Consider the following 12,242-nt stretch of genomic DNA (forward strand, 5'->3'; position numbering starts at 1 on the left):
CAGGGTCCCATCTGATCCTTGCCCCCACCACGCCTTCACCAAAGGACTCCTACTGATCAGCGAAGTACTAACACCCAACCTCAATGTCTCCATCAACTCAGCCATATTCCCAGACACTTGTAAACATGCCACAATAAATCCCCGGCTCAAGAAACCATTCACTCACCTAGACACTATTTCCAACTACATACACATCTCCGTCCTACCATACCCGGCACAGGTCTTAGAGAAACTAATCAACTGACACCTCACCGACCACCTCAGCAACCACCATCTCCTTGATGCACTGAAGTCCTGATTCGGGTCAAATCACCGTACAGAAACTGCACTAATCACCACCACAGATAACATCTGCATGGTAATTGACAGATGAGACATTGTTGCCCTTGTTCTCTTAGACCTGTGTGAAGCCTTTGGCACGGTATCAACTTCATCCTCATCAGGAGCCTGCATGAGATTGGCATCCAAGGACCCATTCTCCGCTGGATCTGCCTCTTCTTAACGGATAAAACACTATCTGTCAGCCTAGCTCCTTATTCTTTGGTAGCACGCAAACTCATTTACGAGAAAAAACGAATAAATCAAAGTTTGGACGAACTACATCAGCTGTGAGGCTAATATGTCAAGTAGGTAATGTGTGTAGCTTGGGCTAAGTTACAAGTCATTTGAAAACTAGTATCCATTAAACAGCCAGCATCAAAACTGAAGTGCAGTTTTGTAACAGTAGGGAGGGGCAGTATGTGGGAATTTTGCATATTATTACTTACTTTTGGGATTGTTCTTTCTTATGTACATGTAATCTTCCTGTAACCATTCATAAGAACAATATTCCCAGCTGTCAGACAGAATCTGGACCTTTTCTTTTATAAATATTCAATGGCCAGCAGATGGTGGACCTGGGTGTTTTTTGCTGCAGATCTGCGAGGTGTGTTTGGTCCACCACATGCACAGATGGCATTTGTTATGATAATTTTTCCCATGCTTTAAAAAGATTTGGGATAGAAAGAAGGCAGAGGCATAGAAGAAAAACAAGGAAATATATTGGATAATTAACATCATCAGTAAAGGGAAGGTAGAATGATGAATTAGAAGATTATTATTCACCTGAAACCACATTACCAAAGGTAAGCAACCATTTCTTCCAACTGATTCTCTTCTAGATTTCTATTATGAACCACCCCCTTAAACGCATCACAATAAAAGTCTGGGAAGAGTATAGATATGTTACTTATCACAATATAAAGCTTTGCTGATCAGCCTTGCCAAACTGGGTTTCTGATCTGATCAATGGTTCAAGAAAGTGTGACAGCCTGACAGAATGCACTCAGCAGTACACCCCAGAGAAGATTTGTAATCCATCTAGTAACATCCACTTAAGCAAAGGGTAACTCAGTTCGATAGTGGTTTTGTTTTTTTCCAAAGTTTTGAACAACTCATGAACAGTTTGGACTTCCCTCCCTATATGTTGATAAAAACCATGGTGATTGAGCTATCTGTTTAAATTTGGACTTGGAGGTCTGCCTCTGACCGCCCTTACTCCACAGGGTCGTCTGAGGGGTTTAATCACCGTGGAGACAGAGTAGTCTCTGCTGTGATTAAACCCAAGGTTAGCTCGTATTTAAATTTGGCGGGTGGACCAGTATCTTGGCTGTATGGATACTCCATAGCAATGGAATATCTATGTAGCCGAGATATAAATCGACCCCTTACTTCTTTTGAGATAGAAACCCATTCTTGCAAAAGGGAGCTTATACTGTTTAAGACAGGTCAATGGTGTCTGATGGGTCTTAATCAATGTTGTGCCCTAGACAGGGCAGACATGCACTCTCCATCTCTGTGATGAATTGTAAATATTTGTCCTGTAATGCGAGCCACACGAACTTACAAAAAGCAAACTCAAAGGGACAATGGAAATAGAAAGTTTCTGAGTCCATGGTACAACCAGAATAATTAATAATTATTGAAGTGCCCGCAGGATCTACTGGAGGGCTATCACTTAACATTTCTGCATAGATCTGTACTGGAATTGAAGAACTAAAATGTGGTGCAAGCCTCGCCCTCCACTGGTGATAAGAACGTACATGGAACTTCAAGTTTTAACATTCAATGACAAAGGTACACTTCGTAAAGCTCTTGCCTCCTGTCTGTATCGAGTTGACCATGTGGTCTTAGCGGGAGGAGGGGGAAGAGGTGCAGATCTCATGTTAAATGGAAGGGAACACTATGATTTTATCTTCTACATGATCAACAGGTTTGAGGAAAATATTTTTCTTTACAGATGGAAGACTGCCAACCATAAACCAAATATATAATTGTGGCATTTTAATATCAACACAAAATGAAGAGGATTTGGGGTTCTAAGGCCCAAGGTGAAGATGAGGAGGACTGCAGTTACCTTGTACTCCAAGAACACATTCATTTTTATAGGGGAAATCTGTCAGATTTCTCGGCCAGTAGTGATGATACGAGCAATCCAGTACTTCCGGTGAAACTGTCAGGCTTGAGAAGCCAATCTCAGAGTCTTATTTACATACTGTTTGAAACTTTGCAGTAAATTGCCACACTTTTCTCGAAACAGACTTACTGTAAAAGGGCTTATTAATTTGTCGGATATTAAGTTCCTGGAAAATCCAGAAAACTGCATTCAAACATACCTGCCTAGGTTAGCTGGGTTGTTCTCATAATTTAGCAGATGAGGTCATGGTGTTACCCACATTAGAGCCAAACTGTGAGTCTCAGAAAATACTTTACTCCATGTATAGTCCATGCACTTGGATTGACTGTCAGGTGGTGCACAGCTTCATCTAGGACAATGAAACAATGTAGGCAGTGTAGCTCCTGCAACCACAATTTCCCATGTGGGGCCATATGGAATGCCATACGGGATGGTCCAGTATAGTTTTACCAAAGCCCAGTGAACAGTATCTATTGGGTCCTCGCTGAAATAAGAGTATTGGATCACAGTGTTCTGCTAGTATTTCCACAAATAGTATGCTCAGAGTGCAAGGGCAGTTTTAAAACTTCGTGCTTTTGTGATCAGTGCAGCATAAAAACTGTGAACACAGCCAAAGACACCACAAATGATAGCAGCACCAGCAGGAAACGGACAATCTTAGTGCAAAAAGACAATATAATGACAGTAGGCTCTACAGTGTTCCAGATGAACAAATTGCTTAGCTTCGCGAATGCTCTTTCTGGTACAGACAGACTGTATCTAACTACAGATTCCTCACCTTTGCAACATTCTCCCAGGTATCAGACTCGATCCAGAAAATCACCAGCAGTACCCTTGTGCACCGGCAAGTGATGCGGTCAGCTCCACATCGATGTCGTTCTGTGCTAGAAGTGACATGTGTGGGCCTATATAGGCACCACCCACGCACGCTGACGTCAGCTGCTTCTGACTCGTCCACACCCGCGGACGTAGATCGAAAATCTGGTCAATCGCCAAGAGTGTGCAGAACTGTAAGTTGGAATCTTATTAGATGAAGAGCCCACGTCACAGAACGGGGAGGCGGGAAGGTCTATGAGGAATCTGTGGTTAGATAGAGTCCTGTGAGAGGGTGAACTCTGGGGCAAGAATTCCCACTGCGGGTACCGAACGACAACAACCAGAATCCCTTGTGTATAGATAATTGACTACTGGGGACGAAAGCAGAAAAGCCACGGCCAGAACAGGAGACACACCCACCTTTCATGTTTTTTCACAACGAGGCAAGGAGGAGGAAAGGGGAGGAGTTAACCCCGGAAGTACTGTCTTGCCACCATTGAAAGAGCGACGGAACCAGGAGGAGATGTCAATGACCAGCAGAAGTGAAAAGCAGTACGAGGAGTTGAGTGCGGAAGGAGAGCAGCACGCCGAGCACAGAGGGGGACGAGAGGACGGCGACTGGAGCTGTGATAAAGAGGCTGACGACCACTGGACCGAAGAGTGGTGGCGTTCACCGGAGGAGGATGAGGAGCGGCCACAACTCAGGAGAGTTGCGGCGGAGCCGCTGAGTGACACTGGTCCTGGGGAAAGCGGGTTGGATTAGACAAGGGAGGCGGGAGGAGGGGGATAACGGGCATAGGGAGGAATAGCACTTTGAAGAAGGGCTCTGACACAGCAGGCGAGAACGAATCCTGCTAGCGATTGTGGGCAAATATTTTTTTTTGTAGTTTCATGCACCACGTTCAGATCTTCATTTACCCTTTCCCCCACCCCATCGGACATCCTTCACAAAATACCCGAACCGTGAATAATTCCTAGGCATCACCGGGTGTAGGTGACGGGTTTCTATTCGCCCTGTATATCCACAGTTTCACTGACGGCCTCCATTTTCTTTCCTCTCTGCGAGCCTCTGGGTAAAGCTAGCACCACGGACGAACCGGAGCATCGACCCCTGAACACCGGTCTTACAAAGGAAGGCGGGGTAGCTGTATTTTCATGTCCCCAACCAGAGAGGGAGAAGCCTGAACTGGAAGAAGATCAACCCAGCCCTGTAGTGAAGTCAAAGATTGTGCCACCTGATAATAAAGTACAAACCGTCAGACAGTATATTCAGCCTCCGCGTCTGTATATCTGACCTGCCCTCCCACAAGTCCCTACCAGAAAGAGCGTTACAGAGGGTAAGTAACTTGTTCTTCTGAGAGGGATATTTATCCGCAGATTCCTCGGTCTGTGAACTGGTACAAACCAAAAAGTCTTGAAGGACAAAGCATGCAAAGTGCGCTTCCCGGCAGACCAGGCTGTCTAAACAATAGTGCCACATGAACGTATGGAGTGACACCCATGTTGTGGCCTGACAAATCCAGAACAAGCACCTGTGTGCCAACACAGTGGTAACAGCCTTAGCTCTGGGAAAATGAGCCTGAAAACCTCCAGGGGCTTCATTTGGACGAGGGTGTAGCAGATCTTAATAAAGAATACTCTTTATGGTGAAGTGGAGCGAAGAACAAAAGAAAAGTGATGCTCTGCCTGACGAGGGAAGGAGGCTAGAGTTCGCAGAACCAGCTTGTCTGGGTAGAAAATAGTGTAGGGCGGGTTGACAGACATGGCCTGTAACGCTCTCACCTGCCGCGCCAATGTTATAGCGACAAGAAAGACGGTCTTAAGTAGCTAGAGAGAACAGCTGTTCTCACACATGAGGAACTCTCTACAACCAAATTGAAATCTCACTGGGGCACAAACATACATTTTAACCCCCTGAGGAAATGCATCACTGCTGGTGGTTTGAACAATGAGGGCTGCTCCGGCAACCATAAACAAGGCCAAAAGAGCCAACAGGTACCCTTTATTGTGTCCAAAGCAAGGCCTGTGGGACAACAAAAACAAAAAACTTAGGCCAGCTAGCTTGGCATGGAGTGGATTGATCTGTTTCGAACCACACTAGACCACAAACTTATCCCCAAGCAGGCACTTGCAGATTTGGTTGCGGGACACCTGACTGCCAAAATGGCATCAACAACTTTGGGAGGAAGGTCGAAAGCACTCAACTGTCGCCACTCAATCTCCAAGCATGGAGGTGTAGATTGTGCATGTTTGTGTGCAGGACCCTGCCCTCCTGCTGTGACAGGAGAGTTTCCAGAAGAGGCAGCCTGATTGGAGGACAGATGCTCATTCCAGGGGTTCGGGACACCATACTCTTCGTGCCCAATCGAGGGCCTCTAGGATGACTTCGGCCCAGTCTGCCCCACACTTCTTCACAATTCGTGGCAGGACAGTAATCGGCAGGAGTACAGGAGCCCAGAGTTCTACTCTACACAGAAGGAGTCTGCAAGTGAGAGGCTTTGGAAACTAAAATGTGCAAAAGTGATGACAATGTGCATTCCTGGTGGGGGCAAAAAGAATAAGCCAGGGTTCTTCCCATATGCGAAAAAGACCCTGCGCCACCTCGGGATGTAACCGCTATCCGTGATCTGCAAGGAGTCAACTGCTTAGTTCATCTGCTCTGGTGTTCAAAGAACCCGGCAGGTGGTCCGTCACGTCCAGAGACACAAAGCCTTCTGACACAGGGTATAGAAAGCCACCCCAACCTGCTTGTTGTGTGCAACTGAATCAGTTTCCCTTTGATGGATGGTAGGAAGGTTTCAACGCCAAGCGGGTGGCTCCCAATTCCAGACGGTTAAAACAGAGCTGAGCCTACGACGCAGATCAGAAGCCTCTGATCTTCAGCTCTCCCAAATGGCCTGGCCGACCCCGACGCAATGCATCGGTCACCACTGCTTTAGGTGGGATAAGCAGGGGGTCTGTCTTAGACTCAAAGGGACCAAAACCAGAACCATAGCAGTCACTGCAGAGCTTCAAGAGTTTTCTCTGAAATATAGGCCAGACAGGCAAGATCCCCTAGTGCTGTGCCTACTGGGACTTCAGATCCTACTTCAGTGCCTAACGTGCTTGTCCAGCAGGGTGCAGAAGGCCATCAGTCCCTGTAGTCTCAGAGTCATCCTCACTGAGATGCAGGACAGGGGTTGAACATCTGGATCATAGCATGAATGTCCTAGACTCTCCACTCAATGGGACAGGCGCAAAATTGCAGCATGTCCAAAGGGCTCCAATGAAGGGAACCATCTGTGAAGGAGTGAACAAAAAGGCTCCTGGCCCACTGTGAACTGCATGTAGCACCTGTGGCCCTGCAGGACGGGGATGTAGAAATAAATGTCCTGCAGGTCCAACGCTACCATCCAGTCTCCAGGGCTGAGGGCAGACGATACCAGGGTGAAGGTGAGCATCTTGAATTTATCCTTTCGTAGGAAGGTATTTAGGGGCGGAAATCCAAGATGTGACGAAGGCCTCTGTCTTCTTTTTAGAAGGAACTAGCAGGAATAATAACCACACCTAACTTCTGGTGTCAGCACTCGCTCTATGGCTCCTATGACCAAAACAGCCTGCACTTCCTGCTGCAAAAAGGAGAGATGAGTGGTCCTCAGTCAGCCATTCTAGGGACGGTGGAAGGTGAGTTTTCGAGAAATGGTAGGAAGTAACCTAGCTACACAATTCGCAGGACCCAATTGTCCGACGTTATCGCCTTCCATCCTGGTGGAAAATGGCAGATCCTGCCTCCTGTAGTGTGGCTGTGTGCCAGCAAGGAGGAATGGAAGACTGGGCTGCACGCTGCCCCTTTTGTCCATATGCTCGAAGGGTGCTGTGGCCACTGTCACAAAATGATTAGGGGGTTTTCTGCACCAACTGAATTTGCTGGCAATACTGAAAGCCCCGTTAATGGCTACAATAGGGGTGAAACTAATGGTGGGGTTGGCGTGGAGAGGAGAAAGGTCCTGCACATGGGAGCAGAAAGGGCGTGGGAAAGCGCCATGACCCTGCTGTTTTTCTCAGCGCTTAAGGGCCGAATTTGCTTTAGTCCCCAAAATGGCAGGAACCACAGAACGACATGTCGAAATGATTTGATAGGACATCCCATGAAAATTCGCATCCATGCATGCCTACAAAAAGCCCCACTGTTGCCTATGGCTCTGCCAAGCAAATCAGTGGTGTCCAGCCCACAGCACATAGTGAATATGGCCGCATCATGACTGTTCTGAATGATCTGAGACAGGGTAGCACAGGCATCTTGCGGAATTAAAGGGGGCATATGAGCCACCGAATCCCTCAAGGTGTGAAAATAGCAGCCTAAAAGGCAGCTGGCTTTCACAGTGCGGAGGGTAAAACTCACCAAGAAGAACATTTTTCCAAAGGTATCTATTCTCTTGGATTCCCTGTCAAGGGGAGTAGTCGGAAAGGAATTTGGATCAACTTTGCTGGCGAAAGCCTGTAGCGTCGATGGTGCCGATATCAGTGTTGGTGGGCCATGTTTCGGCATTGGGTTGTGGCCCCAGAGAGGGATCTGGTCCTGAGGCTGAATGGATCCCAGAAAGAACCCAGAGACCTCAGGTGGCCTTGAGGGCAAACCTAGCCACGGGCACCTGGCTGGGAAGCCTCTAGGCTCAATAGGGCCCGCAGGCGCGGCAGAGGGAGCCAGCAACATGCCGAAGAGCCAGAATCGCCTTTAAGGTGAAACGACGTTGGGAGTAAAACTTGGATGCACAATGACACCCTTGCGCCTTCTCAGGAGATCAAGAGTGGCGGGATGGGGTCAAGTCCCACTTCGACCTTGTGTTTTTCTTGGACTTACCCAAGGATTTAGACATCTAAGACAACTTGGCACAGGATTGGACCGGGAGCTGGCTTTGGACATGGAGTCTTGCAGTGTTTTGCTAGGAACAGCTTTGCTTCCCAATCCTGGATGTCCTTGGGGTGCATCGAGGCGCAGTCACTGCAGGCTTTAGAGTGTGGTCCGACCCCAAGCACCAAAGGCAAACCACTCAGACATTTTTTTGCAATATTCCTCACGCGGTTTGAATCCTGTATATTTTAAAAGCGACACTGTCCCTTGCTCTCTGTAGAAACTGTTGAAAAAGTAAAAAAGAGAGTCTCAAAATATCTGGATTTGCGTCTATTGGCAAAGAAAGGAACTGATGTCAGTGTGGATGAGTGGTGCCTATCTATATAGATCCACATACATCACTTCCAGAACAGAATAAAGACAACGGGGATACAATCTGACATCTGAGATATTCAAAAGGTGAGGAATCTGCAGTTAGAAGTCTCAATCAGAAAGGCAGCTCGCTGCCCTCCAAGCCTAGAACAGGTTGCACTAGAAAAAGAGATTAGCAAAGTGTTTCTGCCAAAGACAATATACAAAAGTCAATCTCCTGACAGTCTGAGAGGACACTAGACATGGTGCACCAGAATACTCAGATCATGCGCTCCCCCTTGACTTATTTGCTGCATTGGACACCCTAAAATACACAACCCTACTACATAGAGCATGATTAGGAGTCAGGTGGAGAAGATTTACCTCAAGAAATGTCACTATGCCTGATTCCGAGAAGTTCGTTTTTTCCAGGTGTAGGAGAACTGGACTCGATTTTCCAGGCCAGTAAAAACCAGCTGTAAAAATCAAATGAGGCCTTGGCTAGCAAGCAGTGGTGGCCAAGTCTCATTCCTTTTTTGCTTTTTTCTGGTGGGGGAAAATACAATACTGCCCCTGCCAGAAAATACTTTCCTTTACCATCCCCTATTTAACCCCATTAGTCTTAACTGCACAGTACTGCTTTGAATATTTCAAAAAGAACACGTGATTGACAGAATGTTGAACAATGTCCAACATTCACCCCGGTAAAGAGATCTGGGCCTAAATCCATCGTTTTTGTGCTCCCCATACCACCCCAATTTAAACCCAGCCACACGCAAATCAGTCTTGACCCTGTTCCACAAGGGAACAGTCCAGCCTTAACTTCCAGGCCAGGTTCTGCCTGGACTGGAAAACAAGCATCCTAGGACTGGTGTTCGGGGTTTCACCCCTCATCAGCCAGGCTAGATTGACTCCAGTAGTATGGAGGGCATAGGACCCACATCTGAGTATACACGTCCCATTCAGGGTGAGAAATGCAAAAAGAACATGTGATGGACAGAAAGTTGAACAATGTCAAACATTAACCCCAGTACAGAGATCTGGGCCTAAATCCATAATTTGTTTGCTCCCCATGCCATTCCAGTTTAAACCCAGCCAAACTGGGGTGGTATGATGAGCAAAATTACAATGGATTTAACCAAGATCTCTTGACTGGGGGTGAATGTTTGATTTGCTCTGCATCTGTACGTCTTTTGCTTTCTGGCTCTAAGTGCGGCAGGCATGCCCAGACTTGGGTGTCGGTCTTACTGAGTCACTAGATTCAAGCTAGCCTAACTGATATGGGGTGATGCCCCGAAACCGGTCAAAGGATGCTTGCTTCCGGTCCAGTGAGGAACTGGCTTGGCAGTTCGGGATGGACTGTTCCCATGAGGAACAGGGTGAAAACTGCTTTGCATATGGCTGGGTCCCAACTGGGGTGGCATGGTGAGCAAAAGAACAATGGATTTAACCCAGATCTCTTGACTGGGGTGAATGTTTGATTTGCTCTGCATTCCGTCCATCTGTGGGTCTTTTGAATATTACAGCTCCATCAGTAAAATCTCAAGCAATTTTACTTTTACCCTCGTACTGTGCAACTTATAATCAGGGTCACAGACAGCAGTGACCTGAAGTTTCAGAAGACATCCTCAGGTAGTTCATGTCACTCGTGTCAAGCAGAGGCTAATTACCTGTGGCATTCCACAGATATCCAGTAACCCTTCCACGGCATCTGCATCACTACACACTCTTCACTTTCATTCCCACTCCTATGTAGATTACTCTCAAATATGCCTATGGTATAAGGAGATAACAATCAATTTACAGCTGTACCCAGTCGTCAGCTGGCTACTGAGAGCAATATGAGACACAATAGGCTCACGCTGAATGTACCTGAAAATACATTTCTCATCATACCCCCTCAACACCTCTTTAAAAAAAGAAACCCCATATGTCACTCACCTGCTTTCTTCTGATAAACTGCACATCGTTTCCTAAGTATGAAACCTGGAAGTCAAAAACTACGTTCTTCTAATTGAAACCCCTAAAAAGGGCTCTTCCATACATTTCCCCAGAAAATTATTCAGTGTTTGTAGGAGCGCTGATAAACTCCTACCTAGACTACAACAAGCATTTGCAATGCAATAGGTCTCGCACTTATACAAGTTTGAGCTATTGACATTGCAAATGACAATGCTTTTTATTTATGTTTTAAAGACAAAAACAAAAATAAAAGGCATTGTCATTTGCAATGTCAATAGCTCAAACTCGCGTAAATGCGAGATCTATTGCTTCGCAAATGCTTGTTGCTAGTATGTCTCCCCCATTCCAAATTGCGCCCTAGTAGTGCCTTCCTGTGGAATGCAAAGAAAAGTGGTACGCTGAGACGTGTGGTTCTGTTGGTGAACCTTCTTTCAAGCACCAGGCTAGTAACCTAGGCGACAGGCCTGAGAGTGGGGTCTGGAGTGGCTGGGAGCATGGCGGGCCATGGGGAGTGGAGCAAAGGCAAAGGCTTGGGGAGGAGATGTGGGCTTTTTTATTACGGAATCCTCGGTGTAAGTCATATTACCCGCCTGAAAACATTGTGTGATCCTGGCTGGACCTCGTTACCACTTCTGCAGAAGCTGGGACACTAGAAAAGGGCTAAATGCAGAGCTTTTGAGTGGATTAAATAACTGGGGGTCTGTCAAAGGGGTGTGGCCGATGTGATTAAGGGTGTTGCTTAAAAACACTAACGCTGCCGTCCCAATTGTATTTTGCTGCTCCTGCCATTGCATCCAGAATCCAGATATATAATGTAACAAGCCAGGGAGGGCTATTGGCTTTGTCAATAGTTGTTAGTTGCATAAGATAAATAAGCAACAACTATGGCTTCGTTGTATTTAATATTGAAAATGATTAATTTCTGAAATAATGAGATCGTGAAAGAACTATAATGAGTCTCTTTGACCTCACATCAAAGGCAGTGCAGGGTGGTACTGCTGCAGAGCTAAGATATAATTATTCTACTGAGGGTGGGGGCACAAATGGAGAGCCCGATAGAACCCGTCTGAGCAGCTGCTTTTTAGAAGCACCAGCAGGATCCTGCCCACTTAAAGCCCTGGCTAAATGCAAATGTCAAACGACCAATAAATAGCTGCGCACAAAGAAAGTTCTAATTTCTCAAATAACAGGTGAAAAAGGGGCTTGTTGGCTGGTAAACTTGCTCTTGTGGAATTAGTTGGTGGCTGAAATGAGTGCAGGTCAAACATGATGGAATACCTGGTCCATCCCACTACACTGATGCAGTAGGGTGTCTTGGGGCACTATAAAATACATTTGCATTGGGGGGTGGGGGGGGGGGGGAGACGGTTGGGATGACATTGTTGCAGCATTGATTATATGAGACTCACAATCAAGTTATCTGTATGGGATACTTTTGAGGTAAACGGCATGAGTCCATTTGTAATGTGCAGCGTTACAAGGCAACAGCTGGTGGCAAAAAGCACTAAATAAAAAAAGTCTTATTGTACTAATACGGTGCACGTTGAGACTTGCATGTCTACTCTGGACCCAAGAGTCTCGAACAGCATTTTCACTTGGCCACATTGAGTGATCCTGGGCAAATTTCTTCTTTCATTGTGGTTCTCTTCCTTTAGCTGCCCACACAGAGAGCGCTCAGAGACAGTATTAAGCGCTTTATTACACAAAACTGGAGATATTCAAAGTCAGGAGGCGTTACTTAATCGCAGTCCCTGGGGGAGGAGGTACCAGCCCTTCCCGGGCAGAGCTCAGATTTTGTCATTGCATTCCGTGGCTCTGGGCCCACAT

At 46.5% G+C, this 12,242-nt stretch overlaps 1 protein-coding gene across 1 annotated transcript in view; it reads right to left on the reverse strand.

Moving 5' to 3' along the window:
* FAM204A (family with sequence similarity 204 member A) overlaps window positions 1–12,242 on the reverse strand; it is a 380,149-nt gene that overhangs the window by 205,988 nt on the left and 161,919 nt on the right. The gene's annotated exons all lie outside the window — the stretch shown is intronic.

The sequence above is a fragment of the Lissotriton helveticus genome, chromosome 5_1 (assembly GCF_964261635.1).
Source record: "Lissotriton helveticus chromosome 5_1, aLisHel1.1, whole genome shotgun sequence".
NCBI classification, from domain to species: domain Eukaryota; kingdom Metazoa; phylum Chordata; class Amphibia; order Caudata; family Salamandridae; genus Lissotriton; species Lissotriton helveticus.